Source organism: Zootoca vivipara, chromosome 9 (assembly GCF_963506605.1).
Source record: "Zootoca vivipara chromosome 9, rZooViv1.1, whole genome shotgun sequence".
Classification (NCBI taxonomy): domain Eukaryota; kingdom Metazoa; phylum Chordata; class Lepidosauria; order Squamata; family Lacertidae; genus Zootoca; species Zootoca vivipara.
The window spans coordinates 5,881,698-5,898,742 of record NC_083284.1 but is presented as its reverse complement, the minus strand read 5'-3'; the positions used below and the strand labels follow the sequence as shown (position 1 = coordinate 5,898,742).

The following is a 17,045-nucleotide window of genomic DNA, read 5'->3' as shown; positions in this document are numbered from 1 at the left end:
TTTCTCCCTTTCATCCCAATAATAAGATAATTGTAGGCTTTTCTGTTCTGGAAGACAACATGCCCATTATGGGGGCTGCGTCGCCCATTTGCATAAGTAATCACAAGACAAAGGACAGGCGAGATGGAAACGGGACTGGCGCTGCAACGAGCAAGGGGGACGAATGACAAAGACACATCACACACAAACAAGAGGGAGGAGGACATCCTTCCATCATCACAAGGTCCATCCATCAGGCATTATTTAGTTTTAGTATCATCATCATCATATTACTTGATCTTCACCGTAAGGTCCCAGGGTGGTTACAGCATTACAAGACAATATTAAAAACAGTTTTAAACTGCAGTCATACCTTGGTTCTCGAACGGCTTAGTTGACGAACAAATCAGCTCCCAAATGCCAAAAACCCGGAAGTAAGTGTTCTGGTTTTCAAACATTTTTTCAGAAGCCGAATGTCCGACGCGGCTTCCGCTTGAGTACAGGAAGCTCCTGCAGCCAATCGGAAGCCGCACCTAGGTTTTTGAATGGTTTCAGGAGTCGAACGGACTTCCGGAACGGATTAAGTTTGAGAACCAAGGTTCCACTGTACATTGTCAAGAGACAATGGAGTGCGCCTCTGGGGGTGAAGTCAAACCGCTGTGTTAGCAACACCAAAGCGACCTCCCTGGGGGTGCAAACCTGGGCAGTGTGCCTGGAGGTCCTGGGCTGCCCAGATGACAAGACACCCCCCTCCCCGGCCTCGCTGATGGGGTCCAAAGGAAAGCAGAGCAAGATGTTTGGCGCCAGCTTGGCTGCAGGAGTTGCCAGAAGGAGGAGTACAAGGCCGCCTTAAGGACTCCACTCCGGATTTGGATAGGGTTTACTCCTGAGCCTTTTCTGGTCCCCAAGATATCCCGCAAGGGAGAGGAGGTTTAGGATCAGAGTTTTCCTTCTACTAGATGGGTTACCACCCCAGGCTCACAAGCCAACTCTGCCCCCTCTACATCATGTCCAGAAACCATGTTTGTGACCGTTGGACCCACTCTTGGTGTCATCCGCTCAATTCGCCAGAGCCTGTCTTTGCTTGCAAGAGAAGTCCCTAACTCACCGAGGGTTTGAGACCCATCGGCTACCCTCACCTGGCTTAGCCGACTAGTCAAAGCCCTTTCCCGGGGTGTGGCTGCTGCTGCTGCATGCTGACAGCTTCAAAGAGCCACAACCTGAAATTGAACATTGGAAACAAAAACGGCCAGGATCATAAACTGATCTGCACAATTCCTCATCACTTATTCTGCAGCGAATCCTTCAAACTCAGGCCCTGAAGGGTAAGATGCGAAGACAGAACAGGGTTAGTCAGAAATGAAAGGATATTATTAGTATACTCCGGGGAATTGCTAAGTGCAATTGAAAAAGAATTTAAGAGGGTAATTAACCCCTCCCCCCCCAAAAAAAAGTTCAGGGTAGTCTTAACATGCTCAATAGCCAAAGAATATTGAGTGGTCAGGTGGAACATTTTGTGGTGGGCCTTATAACTAGTTTGTAAAGTTTACTCTGGTTTTCCATAGTAAACTTTACCGGAGGAAACTGTGCAGGACAACAAAGTCATTCCTGGGTGGGAATTATATTCAACTGGCTGGATTCCAATATTCCAGCTGATGTTGCCCATGCGTTTCCAAGCATATCTTTCCCTCCAAAAGGACTGTAAACAGAAGGAATACAGAGAGTTCCACAAAAGACGAATTCATTTTTGTTTTGTTTTTAAATTTCGGTACCTGGTGGGTAAGCCTGGCTCCCGTTCCACTTTCATTCGTCACACATGCCTGCCTCCACGGCAAACGCCAATTTCCTTGTCGAGCTTTGCTCCACCCTTGCGCTTCTGGGGGACGGCCAAATATATAAGCACACAAATAGCTCTTTGGAACGCAATCTGATTGCACCTGCTTAAAAAACAATGGGCAAGGGGAATGCCCGCACCCGAATGCCCAGGGTCTTGCAGCAGGGAGCAGTTTATTTGCAAATCATACCCACTGTAAGAAGGTCAAATCTCCGCACAGTAGCCCCAGCGACCCTGGACTGCGAACGCATTATGGATTTGTTATTAACTTGGCATGAAGAAGCTGAAGCGCAGCGTTGCACCTCTCACCTCCTGGTATGCTACTGGCAAAAGAAATTCGACGTAGGAGGGTCCAAAAACACTAGCTATTCATTGGTGGGGATTCAGCCAGAAACTGCAAGTGTTAGGCCTTGAAATCACTTTGAACGCTGTGGTTTTTAAGGCAGCCTTCGCTCAGCTGGTGCCCTCCAGTTTCTTTTGGACTACAATTCCCATTAACCCCAAAAGCTTCTCTGGTTTGGTTTCACCCCTTGAGGCACACTCCATTGTCTCTCCAGACAGACGGATGCCAACAACGACTAGCATGGGCCTTGATAACTTTTTGCAGGGATACTTCCCTTCACTCCTGGTTATTATGTTCAGAGATTTCTGCATTTTCAGGGTGCAAAAGAAAGATAAATAGGCAAAGCAATTATTATTATTATTATTATTATTATTAAAATCACAGCCTGAAATCTGAACCCGATATGCAAACTGAGCAAGTCGGCATTCATGCCCTTATTTTACCCTGCAAATCAGGCTTCTGGCAGAATTTTGCAAACATTTGGACTACCCCTAGGGTACCAAATGAAAACCAAGGAGTGCGGCACAATCTCTTGCATATCGTTGCCGCACACATCTATTTGCATAAATGCGAAGCTGCCTTAAAAGCCTGACAGTTCCAGCCCAGCAACTGCGAGAAATCTCGCCAGCCAAAGCCTCTTGCAAATATCCCACTTCTTGAGATCTTTTTTTGGCTCATCTGGGGAGGCCTGGATTTGAACCTGGGATTTTATGAGAGCGCGTGCCTCTGCTGATGAGCTCTGAGCCATCCCTGAGATGGTAAACGATGGTGGATTTAGAAACACAAAAAAACTGCCACTGTGCCAGGTCAGATTATTTGCCCATCTCAGCCCCAGCAAGCCAGGCTCCCAGGGTGTGTGGGAGTTGTAGTTCAACATCTGGAGGGCTAAAGGTTCCCCACCCCTGATTCTAATCCTATCCATGGAGGCTGGTCCATTAGGCTGAACTGCTTGCTGCCCCCACGAACCTCAGTCCGCCCCCATCTGCGTGACGCCAGGAAAGGGGTCTGGCTCCAACTTCTGTTGGTCTCCTTGCCCACCAGTTGCAATGGGCACCCCGCTTTATCACTACCCGAAGGAGTCTCAAAGCGGCTAACATTCTCCTTTCCCTTCCTCCCCCACAACAAACACTCTGTGAGGTGAGTGAGGCTGAGAGACTTCAGAGAAGTGTGACTAGCCCAAGATCACCCAGCAGCTGCATGTGGAGGGGCGGAGACACGAACCCGGTTCCCCAGATTACGAGTCTACCGCTCTTAACCACTACACCACACTGGCTCTCCAATAGGAGCATCCAAAGGAAAAGCAGGACGTTCCAGAATCAAATCAGAAGCCAAGAGGGCTTCTGTAAATCCCGGACTATCCCTGGAAAACAGGGACACTGGGAGGGTCTGGTGATTGAAGTCGAACCTGGGTCGCTCTGCCTGCCCCATGAACTTATGTTCTGCTCCAGTAGCAAAAAATACATTTCCTCTGTTTTGTACACAACCCATCATTGCTCCTGATGCAATTGTTTATCTCGCTGCACCGTTCCGCCTGGGAATAGCTCTCCCTCTCCTTTCAAGCAAAGGTATTCTTTGGGGTATAAGCAAAGCTGACCAATTATTCCACTCCAAAGCCACAGAAGCAGTTTAGTCCCCTGAACCACCCGCCCTTTCAAACAAGCGATGCCTCTCAAATAGCCCAGTTCCATGCTCACGGCGTAACCATACGGAACTGCAAATACGTTCCCCCTCCTCAAAAACGGCAGACTGATCTGCAAAGCGCTCTCTAAAAATAAACCAGTCTCCTAAAATAGTAACGTAAGGATATAAGTTGAACCCTGCTGGATCTGACTGGGTTACCGCAGACACTCTGGGCGGCTTCCAACAAATTAAAACACCGAACAGAGTAAAACATCAAACATTAAAAACTTCCCTGTACAGGTATCCTGGTCCCAGGCCGTACTGGGATTTAAATATCAAATCTTGAAAGCTAAATTGAAGCCAGTACCATATAAGCCTTTGAAAAAACGGGTGCCGTGCATTCTCTGCAACCAATTCCAGTTGCCACCATGCTCTGGACTAGCTAATGTTTCGGAACACTTTTGAAAGGCAGTCTCTCGAACACAGAGCCCCATCAAGTCCCTTTAAATTTTTTGCTGCCTTCAGAAATCGAAACAGATCTTTCCAGCAGCTTTTAAGGGAATCCAAGCCCAAACTTAACAGATGTGCAGCTTGGGCCAAACACATCCCACAATCTAAAAAGAACTCTCCCCACGAGTAATGGGGCATATGACGGCAGTCTCAAGTGTTGGAACTAACACTGGTGAAATGCGTATGTGTGAATCTGCCAACAACCGTGCCAGGGCCAGCTCCCGACAATTTGCTTGTGCTAGCACGCGTGCAAAGTTCAGGGGGGGGGGTCCCCTGATTCTCAGAGACCCCAATCCTCACAAATGGGAGGGTCGGGTTGACAGCTTCCTGGGGGAGGGAGAGCTCCCATGCCTTTAACTGCTCCACAACAAGCAGAGGTTCGGCAGGACAACAGGCACACAATGACAGCAACCACTTTGCTGGCTCAGTCCAAACCTGCCACGCAGTTTTCAAAGACCTGGGAGTTCTGCGGGAGAGCAAGCCCGGCAACCCTACTCACAAGGCAGAGGCTATATCACCTGCTGGGTCATATCACTGCCAGAACTCGAACCCAGCCTTATTAGATGCCGGCCGGGCAAAGTCCAACCCTGCAATCTGCTCTGAGCAAAGGAATGAAAAGAAGAGTGTCAGAAGAGCAGGGAGACATCGTGCAAAGCCATTCACCCAAGAGGAGGTGCAAACTCCCAAAACACATTTGCTGCAAACAGCACCTCTGGGTGCAAAAAGGAAAGTGAGATTTTCTGCAGGAAAAGTAGCAGATTGGGGCAAAGTTCTCCTCCCTAGAGACGGCTTGTATTTATTATTACATTTTTTTTAAGTAGTCCCCCCACGAAAGGGCTGCTCAAAGAAGCTTACAGATGGCAAAGCAACATGATCCTGGTTCTCTAAAACTGGGACAGGAACACTTTTCCAGCTCAAGGGCCACTTTCCATTCTAAGCAACCTTCTGGGGGGGGGGCACATTCCAGCAGCGGGAGCTGCCAGAGGAGAATGTGGGCAAGTAGCGGGTGCGAATTTCACCACTGTACAGTAGGCTTGTTGCTACACACATCCCTCACCCCCACCCCTCTGTCCTCTATCCAAGCAATTCCAGACAGGCAAAAGGATAACTCGGTCGGCAGAGCCTGAGACTCTTAATCTCAGGGTTGCGGGTTCGAGCCCCACATTGGGCAAAAGATTCCTGCATTGCAGGGGGTTGGACTAGACAACCCTCGTTGTCCCTTCCGATTCCATGAATCAAGGAGGGTACAAAGCAGATTTGGTAAAAGGGCTGCTGCTCAGGAGGGGGGTGTGACCTGGGGAGAGTCCCGGGGGGGGGGGCAGACGGAGATATCTCAAGAGAGAGGGCCACCGGGTCTGAGATTTCCCCCTCCGCGCTCCAAACCTATCAATGGAGGGGCTTGGAAACAAACAAACACAATTCCAGGGGGAAAGGAAGGCAACGGGTCACAGATTCCGGCCCAAATTCTAATGCCACAGGACTCCGATGTCTGCTCTGCACCTGCGGACAGAAACCTACCTGTCTGAAGCCTCCTTCCTCAGCCAGCAAGGACGGAGCTGGCGTCTCAGTTTGTCCCCCCCTGGCAGCTGCCCAGCCTGGGAAAGTCCTGCCTTATTCAAAAGAGGGGAGTTTCAGATTACCCTGCAAAGGGAGGTGGGCGGGAAGCAAGTTTCTTTTTCCCCCTCCTTTTTTTTTTACGGAGTCCTTTCTAAAACCAGGAATTCCTCAGGTCATTTAGCTCCACGCTCCAAGAGAGGCTTGCTTGCAGGCTCCCTCTGGATCCTCGCCCTCGCTGGGCTCTAAGCTGCTTCCTCGCCTGCAGGGACTTCTGGAGAAAAAACTAAAATTAATACCTGCTGCAAACAAACCCATCACCTGTTGCCAACCTTTGTTCCCTCCGATTGGCCGATACCAAGGAAGCGCTTCCCTGCCAAGTTCCATTAACTCTTCCCAGGCGAGACGGCAACTTGCCCTGACCTGCCTTAGTAGACTTTAGGAACAGAATCGTAGAATTGCAGAGCTGCGAGGGGCCACGGGGGTCATTTAGTCCAACCCCTTGCGATGCAGGAATTATTATTATTTTGTCCAACGTGGGTTCTCGAACCCACAACTCTGAGATTAAGAGTGGCAGGCTCTACCAACTTTGAGAACAGCAGAAGCAGCTGGGAAGAAAGAAGAGGTGTTCAGGGATATTTTATTTAAAAAAATAAATAAATAAATTTATAATTGTTGTGTGTCCTTGTTTTTCAGCTTGATCCTTTGACATGGTTTTGTCTGTTAGGTGGTATTTTATGCATGGTGACTTGCCATTATTAATATTGGTTATAGTTTAGTAATTCTTTATTGTAATTATGAAGTGTAAACGGTTTAATTATTATTTGCTGATATTTAATTTTGCTGCTTACACCTAGCAGTTCAAAAGCACATCAAAGTGCAAGTAGATAAATAGGGACCGCTCCAGAGGGAAGGTAAACGGCGTTTCCGTGCGCTGCTCTGGTTCGCCAGAAGCAGCTTTGTCATGCCGGCCACATGACCCGGAAGCTGTCTGCGGACAAACGCCGGCTCCCTCGGCCTATAGAGCGAGATGAGCGCCGCAACCCCAGAGTCGGACAAGGCTGGACCTGATGGTCAGGGCCCCCTTTACCTTTAATATAGAAAGCAGGTACAGTATACAAATTAAAAGTGAAATGAAATGAAAAGTGCCTAAACTGAGGTCCCGGATTTTCTTTCTTTTTTCTTTTTGGTCTAGGATAGCTCGATTGCTAGAGCATGAGACTCTTCATTTTGCAGAGTCGTAGGTTCGAGCCACAAGTTGGGTGAAAAATTCTGCACTGCGGGGGGTTGGACTAGATGACCCCTGGGATCCTTTCCGACTCTACAGTTCTAGAATTCTACGATTCCAAAAATAAACACATTTTGTTTTTTTGTTCTCGGCTCTAAGACACAATGCGATCGTACGTATTTATTTCCTTGTTAACAATATTGCACAAGAAACACAGCAAAACATAACCTATTCAGAAAAGACCAGGTACTGCAATTATGTCTCAGGGACACAGGAAACGGCCTTGTAAAAATGTCAAACTGTTTGTCTATCCAAAGTGGTGCCTTCCAGATGTTTTGGGTTACAACTCTCATCAGCCCTGGACAGCATGGCGTCTGGGGGAAACCACAAAGCTTACCTGGTGACCATGGACCAGCCCAATGTACCTCGCAGGGTTGTTGTAAGGACAAACACAGTGGGAGGGGGCTCAATGCCCTCAGAATACTGACTGATTGGGGGGACGGGGAATGACAACCTGGTGGTGGTGGAGAGAATTGGAAATAAAAAGGTGAAGAAATAAATAGGTAAAGGTAAAGGTGCCCCTGACCATCAGGTCCAGTCGTGTCCAACTCTGGGGTTGCGGCGCTCATCTCGCTCTATAGGCCGAGGGAGCCAGCATTTGTCCACAGACAGCTTCTGGGTCATGTGTCCAGCATGACTAAGCCACTTCTGGCAAACCAGAGCAGCGCACGGAAACGCCTGATCCCTTGTTTTCCAATCTGGAAGTTGACAGCTATGAATGCCTGGCACACTAAGATGGAAGGGCCTGGGGCTTTCTGTTTTCCTTCCTTCCTCCATCCCAAGATCTCCACATTTGCACCAAGCTAGCTTGGGCACACAGCACTCGATGCAAGAAGCAAAGGGCTTCCTCCTTCCAGAAAGGGCTTCCCTGTACCGGGGATACCAGCTGACCTATTAAACTTGGGCAGGAGGCAATCTTTTGATCATCCGCAGAAACTAGGTCAATGTCGGCATCCGCCGGTAGCCCGCAGTTAACCAAAAGGTACCCGCTGGAGAACTCGAGTCTTAATTTCGTACCAGAGCGCCAGTCTGGACACCCATTTTAAGACTCATCACAGGATGGGCATTTCGCCACAAGCCCATTATCCTGCAGTTTGAAAACAGAACACCTTGTATCCTTTTACGCACCGCATACGTTTTCGGCAAGTGTGCAACGCGCAGGTGCGCTTTTCGAATGCGGATCCCTAGGCTGTGAATAATTTAATGCTGCGGGCTGCAGACCATGTGAAATTGCAGGCGTTTGCAGAGGGAGAGAGGTGGCAACGAAGACACCCTCCTTTCAAATTTTCTTGCAAACGCATGTTGCTCTGAACTCCGAAAGTTCAGGAAATATGTAGAATCATAGAATCATAGATTTGTAGAGTTGGAAGGTACACCCAAGGGTCATCAAGCCCAACCCCCTGCAATGCAGGAATCCTGCCCACAGCCAGCTCTGAATGGGTCCGAACCCCCAACTTTCTGGGTAACAGCCAGATGCACGGACCCATGGTGCCAAGTGTCTGCTAAAAACACAGAAATAAAGGCATCCAGTATCAGCCATCGATCACACAGTGCTGGGGGGCACCAGCTGAGGAAAGCCCAAGGGAAGAAGGCTCAGAGCCTGGGGATTAGTGGTGAGATGATAAAGAGTGGTCAGAGGGAGAAGAGGCAAAAGACTGGGAAGAGGAGGTGTCGGAAGCTGAAGAGGCAGCAGGGCTTAGTGAGCAGGGAGAGTCTGTAGCAGAGAGCAGTGCAGAAGCAGAGGCAGGAGAGGAAGGGGCCCAGGAGGCAGAGGTGAGCCAGGCTGCTGAAGAAGCCAGGAGGTCTCCCTCTCCTGCTGTGAGCAGCTCCCTCCCCCCCTTGTCTCGCAGAACCAAAGTGGTATGAAAAGGGTGGAGCAAAGAGAGACGAGATGACAGAGCATTAGGCTGCTGGGGAAGGAACTGGGGGAGGAGCCTTAGAAAGTGGTGGAAAGGTGGGGGGGGGACCTACAATCCACGCAACAGCCTCCTTGTGGGAAAGACCCCCTGGGAAGAGTTGCTGTAATAGCTAGGACTGTGCTGTTTTGGTTGCTTTGAATAAAGAGGGCTTTTTATTATTATTGCTCACCTACGCTTGACTCTGGCTTCTGACATCAGTTGTGCAAAAATGCATCTGAATGAATAACTGCATTTTATGCACATAGCGGTTAAAACCCAAGCTAACATTGGGTTTTATTAGCGTTAAGATTGGCAAAAATGAGCCTATGAAGAAAAATTGCACGGCAACGTGCATATTGGGAGAAATTCGCTGGTGAATGTCTTTTTAAAAAATAATAATCCACAGTGATGTGGAAAGTGGAGAACTAAATTTAAGACTAGAAAAATGAGAAACCAAAACTGACAGAGACACCCATCAATCTAACCCAGAGGTAGTCAACCTTTTTATACCTACCGCTCACTAATGCATCTTTCTTGATGGTAAAATTTCCTTACCACCCACCAGTGCTTGATGGAAGGAGGATTCAGCTTGTGTCGTAGAACCCCCTACCGCCCACCTAGAATCCTGAAACGCCCACTAGTGGGGGGTAGGGACCAAGTCGACGACCCCTGATCTGACCACTAGCACATTCAACGTTGCAGCCCTATTGCTGGCTTTGCGCCTTCGTTTCTGAATAAGGGATGGAACGCATGCACACCGACGGCTTCCCAACGGGTGTCCAGGAAACTCTGGCATCCCTAAAGAGCTTGCAGCTCCCTGGCGAGATGATCAGTAACAGCAGATAAGCTCCCCGGAGAGAGAGCTTGCCCTCCCCTGCTGATCTTCCTTTGCAGGGTTGCCAATGTAGGGCAGAATCGATTACGGTCATCTCAGGGTAGGGATGAGCAGGAGATCTGGTTGCGTTTGCAATCCCAGAAACAAAAGAGACACAGAAACTTAGCCGGGTCCTTCAAAATTCGCACTTCTCCGAAATTTGCAGTGCAGTTCTGGAAAATGGTGACAAGCCTAGAAGGAACCCATTGTATAAAAGTAGTCGCATATAAGAATGGGGGGCTTGTACGACCAGACTTCCAAACGACCCGGTCGACTTCTGAAACATCCTGCAACCTGAAGTCAGGGGAGTGAACGTAGTAACAATACCTTAAAGGTAAAGGTAAAGGGACCCCTGACCGTTAGGTCCAGTCGTGACCGACTCTGGGGTTGCGTGCTCATCTCGCATTATTGGCCGAGGGAGCCGGCGTACAGCTTCCAGGTCATGTGGCCAGCATGACAAAGCCGCTTCAGGCAAACCAGAGTAGCACACGGAAACGCCGTTTACCTTCCCGCTGTAGCGGTACCTATTTATCTACTTGCACTTTGACGTGCTTTCGAACTGCCAGGTTGGCAGGAGCTGGGACCGAGCAACGGGAGCTCACCCCGTCACAGGGATTCGAACCGCCGACCTTCTGATCAGCAAGCCCTAGGCTCTGTGGTTTAACCCACAGCGCCACCTGCGCCCCTACAACACCTTAGAGCTGCCCAAACTTCTTTGCTCTTTCAATTGAGCAAATTTAATTTTTAAAATTTAAAATTCTTCAGATACCGTACACTCAACACTACAAGTTCACACGCTACAGAGCACCTGGATTTATCTCATGTGTTTTGCGCTTTTCTTCTGCTTAAAAAAAGAAGTAGTCCGTGACGGGGTGGGGAGGCATTTAAAACGTCAAAGTTTTGCTGTTACTACCAATGTAAAATAATGCACAAAGACACTCCACAAAACATCATAGCCTGCTAGTTAACGTAAGAAGGAAAGGTCCATTCAGATTACCCTCCAGACACTGGTCTGAGGGACCTAAAACAAGATGAAGACTCACATTCTCCTCTTTCCACCTGTGTATAACTTCCATATTTCCCCACAATTATAATTTCAATTGTCTCCCAACCTTGCAAAAAAAAAAAAAGGAGGGGTGGGTGGGAACCAGGGCGGAACCAAACACTCAAAAAGCCCCAGATATAGTCACATTGGACACTTCCCTCGCGCTTGATGCACTGCATCAGGAAAGCCCGGTGAAAATGCAAGATTTCCGGCGCTGCCACGCAACTCTCAGAACCGGGTGCGCACCATGTAGCGCTTATGGATTTTGCATGCTGAGTTCGCCAACGGAGCCAACAGGGGCGCGAGCAGAGAGGCAGGGAATGCCTTGCTATTCCTTGACCTGGCTGAGATGGATTAAGGGCAATGGAAATATGGCAAAACACATGATATGAGTTGGGGGGGGGCATCAGTGTCACAAAGCCATCTCCAGAAGATAAGGAAGAACACAAGAGCTCAAAGAGACACCAGAAGCAAAGAGGGATCATGTGTTTGCTGAGCGTCCATTCCAATTTGCTTCCCGGGAGCTTAGACGACATTGCATCAAAAGTGCAGGAATCCTGCGCACAGCCGTCCCCGGGTGGGTTTGAACCACCAACCTTCAGGGTCGCAGCCAGATGCACTGACCCATTGTGCCAAGTGCCTGCTAAACATACGAATACAACGGCACTGACTGCCAGCCAGCGCAGTGTTCGCTCCGTCAATGTCATGGACTGGCTGGCTGCAGAGGCAGCAGCTGGGGGGGGGGGCGCCAAGGGAAGAAGGCTCAGAGCCAGGGGAATGGTGGTGGGAGAAGAAGGAGTGGTCAGAGGGAGAAGAAGGAGAAGACTAGGAAGAAGAGGTGTCAGAAGCGGAAGTGGCAACAGGGTTGAGTGAGCAGGAAGAGTCTGTGGCAGAGAGCAGTGCAGAAGCAGATGCTGGAGAGGAGGGGGGCAAGAGGCAGAGATCAGGTAAGCTGCTGAAGAAGCCAGGGGGTCTTCCCCTCCTGCTGTGACAAGCTCCTCTCCCCCTAGTCTTCCAGAACATGGAGGGGAATGAAGAGGTTGTAGCAAAGAGAAACACCTTGTGGTGCTGGAGGAAAAGTCTTAGAGAGTCTTCAGTCCAAGGGACCGTGTTCAATATAGGAGAGGCTGCGCCAGTGGAAACAGAACTGAGCAGGAAGAGCGAACGGTCTCTTCTGCGTTGCTTGGGGATTATTTGCTGTGATCTGTCATGGGCATCACAGGAAGTGCTTGATAGCATACAGGAGCCCACGGGCATTGGGTTGGCAATCCCTGGCCTACAGCGCCTGGCAGCAGATCTTTTGGGTTTAAGAAAATGTAACTGGGCATTGTGCTGGATCCCAAAGAGATTGCCGCGTCACCTCTGGATAGATCCTTTGTCCGATTTGGAAAGGTCCATCCCAGGGTCTCCATGGTATATCACGACCTCTTTCCTAACGGCCGAAATCCAGCCGTTCTTAGTCACTATTCCTGGGCGAGATCATCCGTGACTTCAAAAGAAGCCACTCTGCAAACGGAGAATCTTCATAAAAAGAAAGGCTCCAGAAGCAAGATTTCGAGTCAGCAAAGAAGGTGAAGGAATACGGGCAGGATGGGTTTTTGTTTTTTGTTTTTCATCTCGGCAACAGATTATATAACACTCTCATAACACACACTTGACTATTCTACAGCTGGTATCTCCAGAGGAACAATCAGGAACAACAACAACAACAAAAGTTATAAGATTCTCTCTGAAGTGTATGATACAGTCCTCATTATTTCTTTTTTTAAAAAAAATCCTCAGGGGCAAAAATAGTGATTTTTTTTTTTTTACTTTTGTGGGAAAAATTTCCAGGATAACCACTTCTGTGCTTCCAGGATTCGCCATCCTAGAATATTCACTGTGCCGAAATGGACAAGGCAGAGAAGTGCTATATGGGAAACGAGGAAGGAGGAACACAAAGCAAAATTTCCTGGGTTGTGGGATCAGAAGCAGATTTTTTTCCAGCCTGGTACCATTTTGTGTGTTTAACATGGACCTCCTGCTTTCTCTCTCTCTCTCTCCCCACCCCCCTATGCTTGGCAGTGGCGTCACCCGAAGAGCAGGAAGGAGGACCGCCATGCAGGAAGTTGAAGGAGGATCGCTATTGGCCCAGGGAAAGCACGACCCCACCCGTGACTGGCCAGTCAAAAAGGAAGGCGGGGCACCCATTTGGACAGGCAGGGTGGAAGGCGGGGTGGTCAAGAAGAGGTGGCACCAGAGCCAATGATAGGAGGAGTCAGATAAATTGACAGGTCCTGGAGCCAACCAATTTGTCCCTATCTTCCTCCTCCTTGTGGAAGGGCAACACGGAGACCAAGGAGGGAACTGGCGGGGTGTAGCACATTATGGGATGGCTGGAATGATAGAATAGAAGAGATCCCATCAATCACCAATCCAGCTCCCTGCAATGCAGGAACATGCACCCATACGGGGATTGAACCCATGACCTTGGCGCTATCAGCCCCATTCTCTTGATTTAATTAAACTAAAAAGTTTCAACTGCCTTTTGAGCCAACGCGCAATTATGCGTTACCATTTTGGATTTCGTCATGCTGCTATCTCCCTTAGCGGGACATGCTACCTGCTCTTCTGAATATTGCTTTTCATAGGTTAGGGGGCACCGGGAGCGAGTTTGTGGAACCAAGAAAGCAGTGGCCCAAAAAGGATTGGGAACCGCTGGGGTAGACAATATACTGAGCCAGGAGGAGAAGTGCTCTTTCACAGGGCAAGGTTGGTTGCAGGAGTGGAGGAAGGGGGGTGCAGTGGGTGTGGTCCGCCCCGGGTGTCACCACTGAGAGGGGTGACAAAATGCCAGGTGGCACTCACCGCGCCTGAGCCAAGCATCTCTCCTGGGAGAGACACAGTGGCTTGGGCGCACGCAGGTTCCACGCTCCCCAAACGGTCGCCTGTCTCGGGAAACAACAGAGGAGTGTGCCTTTGGAGGTGAAGCCAAACGGTTGGAACTCGCAGCGCCTGCTGTGATTGTTGAAAACGATAAAGGAGAGACATGTTTTGGCACAGCTGGGGCAGAGGAAGGCGTCCAGTTGTGCTGCTGCAGATGCACCATGGCTTTTCATCTCTCTGCGCTCCTCCTCTGGTCACTGCTATTGATGCACGACTTGACTCCCTGTCTCCAGACACTGCGGTCGTCTGCAAGGGATTCCCACAATTCTATGATCTCTACTCTCCCATCCCCTGCAATGGGGGCCCCCCAGTGGAGGCGGCTGGATGAGACGGGTAGCAGTGAGATTTGGCAAAGCTAGCAACCCCATTTTCTTGAAACCGAAATTGCTTCTTTTTCTATGGAATCGGGTTTTATCCCTCCTGCCCCCCCCCCAAGCATCCTTTTCCGAGGATGCATTGAGCATCCTGGCAAGAAAATAAATACAGAAATAGAAAAGGAGGAGGCAGCTGACATTCTAAGCTGCCTCCCAAGGAGCCCGCAACTCCTCGAGCCGCTGTGTAAATAATTTTTCGCTGGAGCTGTCTGGTAGACACTGAGATCATATTCCCAGCGCTCCAGAACCACTTTGCAAGAGACTTTTAAACCTCCAGCTAGCTGCCATTTCAGAGGCGTGTAGGAGGTGAAGCCGGAACGCGCTATATAAAATGCCGACAGCCTCGGTCGAGGGGCAAACTCTCCTCCGATGGTGGGTTCAAAATGCACAGCGACGCAAAAGCCTTTCCTCGCTCTCTTTCAAACAAGGATTGGCCAATGCCAGAAACTCAGATATATAAGCTAACCGCTCAGCGGCACCTTAAACATGTTCACCATAATGGAATGCCTGGCCGCCATTATTTTTGCCATGGAATTTATTATAATTATATTTACTTTTCATTTCTGTACCGCTTCACAGTTTAAAGAAAAAAAGATCTCAAAGCGGTTTGCAACACATGAAAACATCAAACCAAACAAATCCAGAATAAAAAGAATTCAAGCTTCAAAGAAAATATTTCAGATCCTTCTCTGCCATTTTTCTTTCCCCATATTTATCCACCTACTGAATTTATAGAGCTGCCCCATAGCAGATGTACACTAGGAAGGCAGGGTGGTGTAGTGGTTAGAATGTCAGACTAGGACCTGAGAGATCAGGGTTCAAATTCCCACTCAGTCATAGAGCTCACGGGGTGACCTGGGAGTCAGCCACACAGCCTTTTCATCTAGAAACAGACAAAACTGCTCCAAGCCTAAAACAAGTAGAACAATGGGCAATGGATATAGGACATTAAATTGATTTAGCTGTATGGGAGAGATTTAAAATTCACAGCATGCTATGAGATAAAAGAAAACTATATGAAAATGTCATATAGATGGTATTTGTATAAGTCGAAATCTGATACCTGCTGGAAATGTCAAGAGAAGGTACCTTTCTCCACATGTGGTGGTCATGTAAGGTGGTAAAAGCTTTCTGGGAAATGATATATAATGAATTGGGGGGGGGGGATGATGAAAATAACTTTTATTTAAAAGCCAAAAACTTTTCTTTTAGGAATAATTGGTGGAGAGGAACCCAAGGAAGAGAGAAATTGATTCATGAATGCTATTACAGCAGCTTGTATGGTACAGTGGTGCCTTGCTTAACGAATGCCCTGCTTAACGAAATTTTCGCTTAACGAAAGGTTTTTTCTAGCGGAGGTTGCCTCGCTAGACGAAATCGTTTTCGTCTAGCGAATCGCGGTTTCCCATAGGAATGCATTGGAATTCAATTAATGCGTTCCTATGGGCAAAAAAAAAATCAAAAAAAATTCAATGCATTCCTATGGGATTCGCTAGACGAATTTTTTCGTTATGAGAAAAGACCCGTGGAACGAATTAAATTCGTCTAGCGAGGCACCACTGTATATGCCCAAAGCCGGAAAGAAGAAACAGTTCCAACAAAAGGAGATTAAAAATGATGGAATATGCAGAAATGGCGAAACTTATCACAAGAATAAGAAATCAAGATGAGAAACTCTTTAAGATTGAGTGCAGAAAATTTATTGATTATTTGAAGACGTATTGCAGACTAAATCATTAGTAGGGTTGAAATAAACTGGTGCAGTAACAGATAACTAAAAGAGAATATAACGGGAAGTTAATAAATAGATTTAAATTGTATATGCAGTAATAAAAAGATATAAAATAAGTAACCGCAGAAAGGAGGGGAGGGAAGTTGAAGAAAATGTGGATTGATGTAAAGATTGTTTATTATTCGGCAAATAGATGTCATATGAAAAATGAAATTTAAATTAAAAAACAAAACAAAAAGGAGAACAGTTCCAAACAGAACTCTCATCAATGATTTTTCACGATTATTGAATGTTCACCAGTGGAGATATTAAAGGGTGTTGGAAACAGGAGAGGGAAGGGGAAGAGTACCCACCAAACAATTGCAAAAAAAAGGAAATGATTTTGGCAAAGCATTAGCAGTTCATGCTGACAACGTGACCCCACTAGAGTTCCTGGCAGCTATTTCCAGCTTAAACCCGGCTTCAATTCTCACACATAAAGCTTCTGAGGCTCAGCAGCCCATCATCCCCAAACAAACAAACAAACAAACGCTAAAAAGGCTGTCCTGAAATGCTCTCAAAGACATCATTGGACAAGCTCCCATTTCGGTTTTCAATGGGGGGGGGAGGAGAGGAAGGAAAATACACTTTTGCAATAATAATAGATTTTTTTTTCATGATACAAGGCCCAGCAAGCAAGACCCTGCCCACTTCTGTTACTCTCGTTTTTCTCATGTTTCTCATGTGCTCGCATTTACTTAGATCGGGAGGGGGTAGACTTTCTCATTTATTTAAGGTTACAGGTAGGTAGCCGTGTTGGTCTGGATCGAAGTAAAATAAAAAAAATTCCTTCAGTAGCACCTTAAAGACCAACTAAGTTTTTATTTTGGTATGAGCTTTCGTGTGCATGCACACGAAAGCTCATACCAAAATAAAAACTTAGTTGGTCTTTAAGGTGCTACTGAAGGAATTTTTTTTTTCATTTATTTAAATGTGATCAGTCTTAAAGATATAGATAGATCTAGGTGTTGAGAAGCAGTTTACAATGTAACCCCACTCCCCAGTCAATAAATTCACAAATAAAGTACAA

At 47.8% G+C, this 17,045-nt stretch overlaps 1 protein-coding gene across 10 annotated transcripts in view; it reads right to left on the bottom strand.

The window, feature by feature from the left end:
• Positions 1-17,045, bottom strand: part of LZTS3 (leucine zipper tumor suppressor family member 3) — a 72,376-nt gene that overhangs the window by 33,922 nt on the left and 21,409 nt on the right. For 2 of the 10 annotated variants that reach the window (XM_060278351.1, XM_060278353.1), the window contains exon 1: positions 5,927-6,426. The exons of 3 other annotated variants lie outside the window; for them this stretch is intronic. The gene's annotated coding sequence lies outside the window, so the exon portion shown is untranslated. Of the gene's footprint in view, positions 1-1,118; positions 6,427-17,045 lie in introns of those variants that run through there. 5 more of the 10 variants (XM_035101149.2, XM_035101159.2, XM_060278346.1 and 2 more) reach the window with 4 other exon arrangements.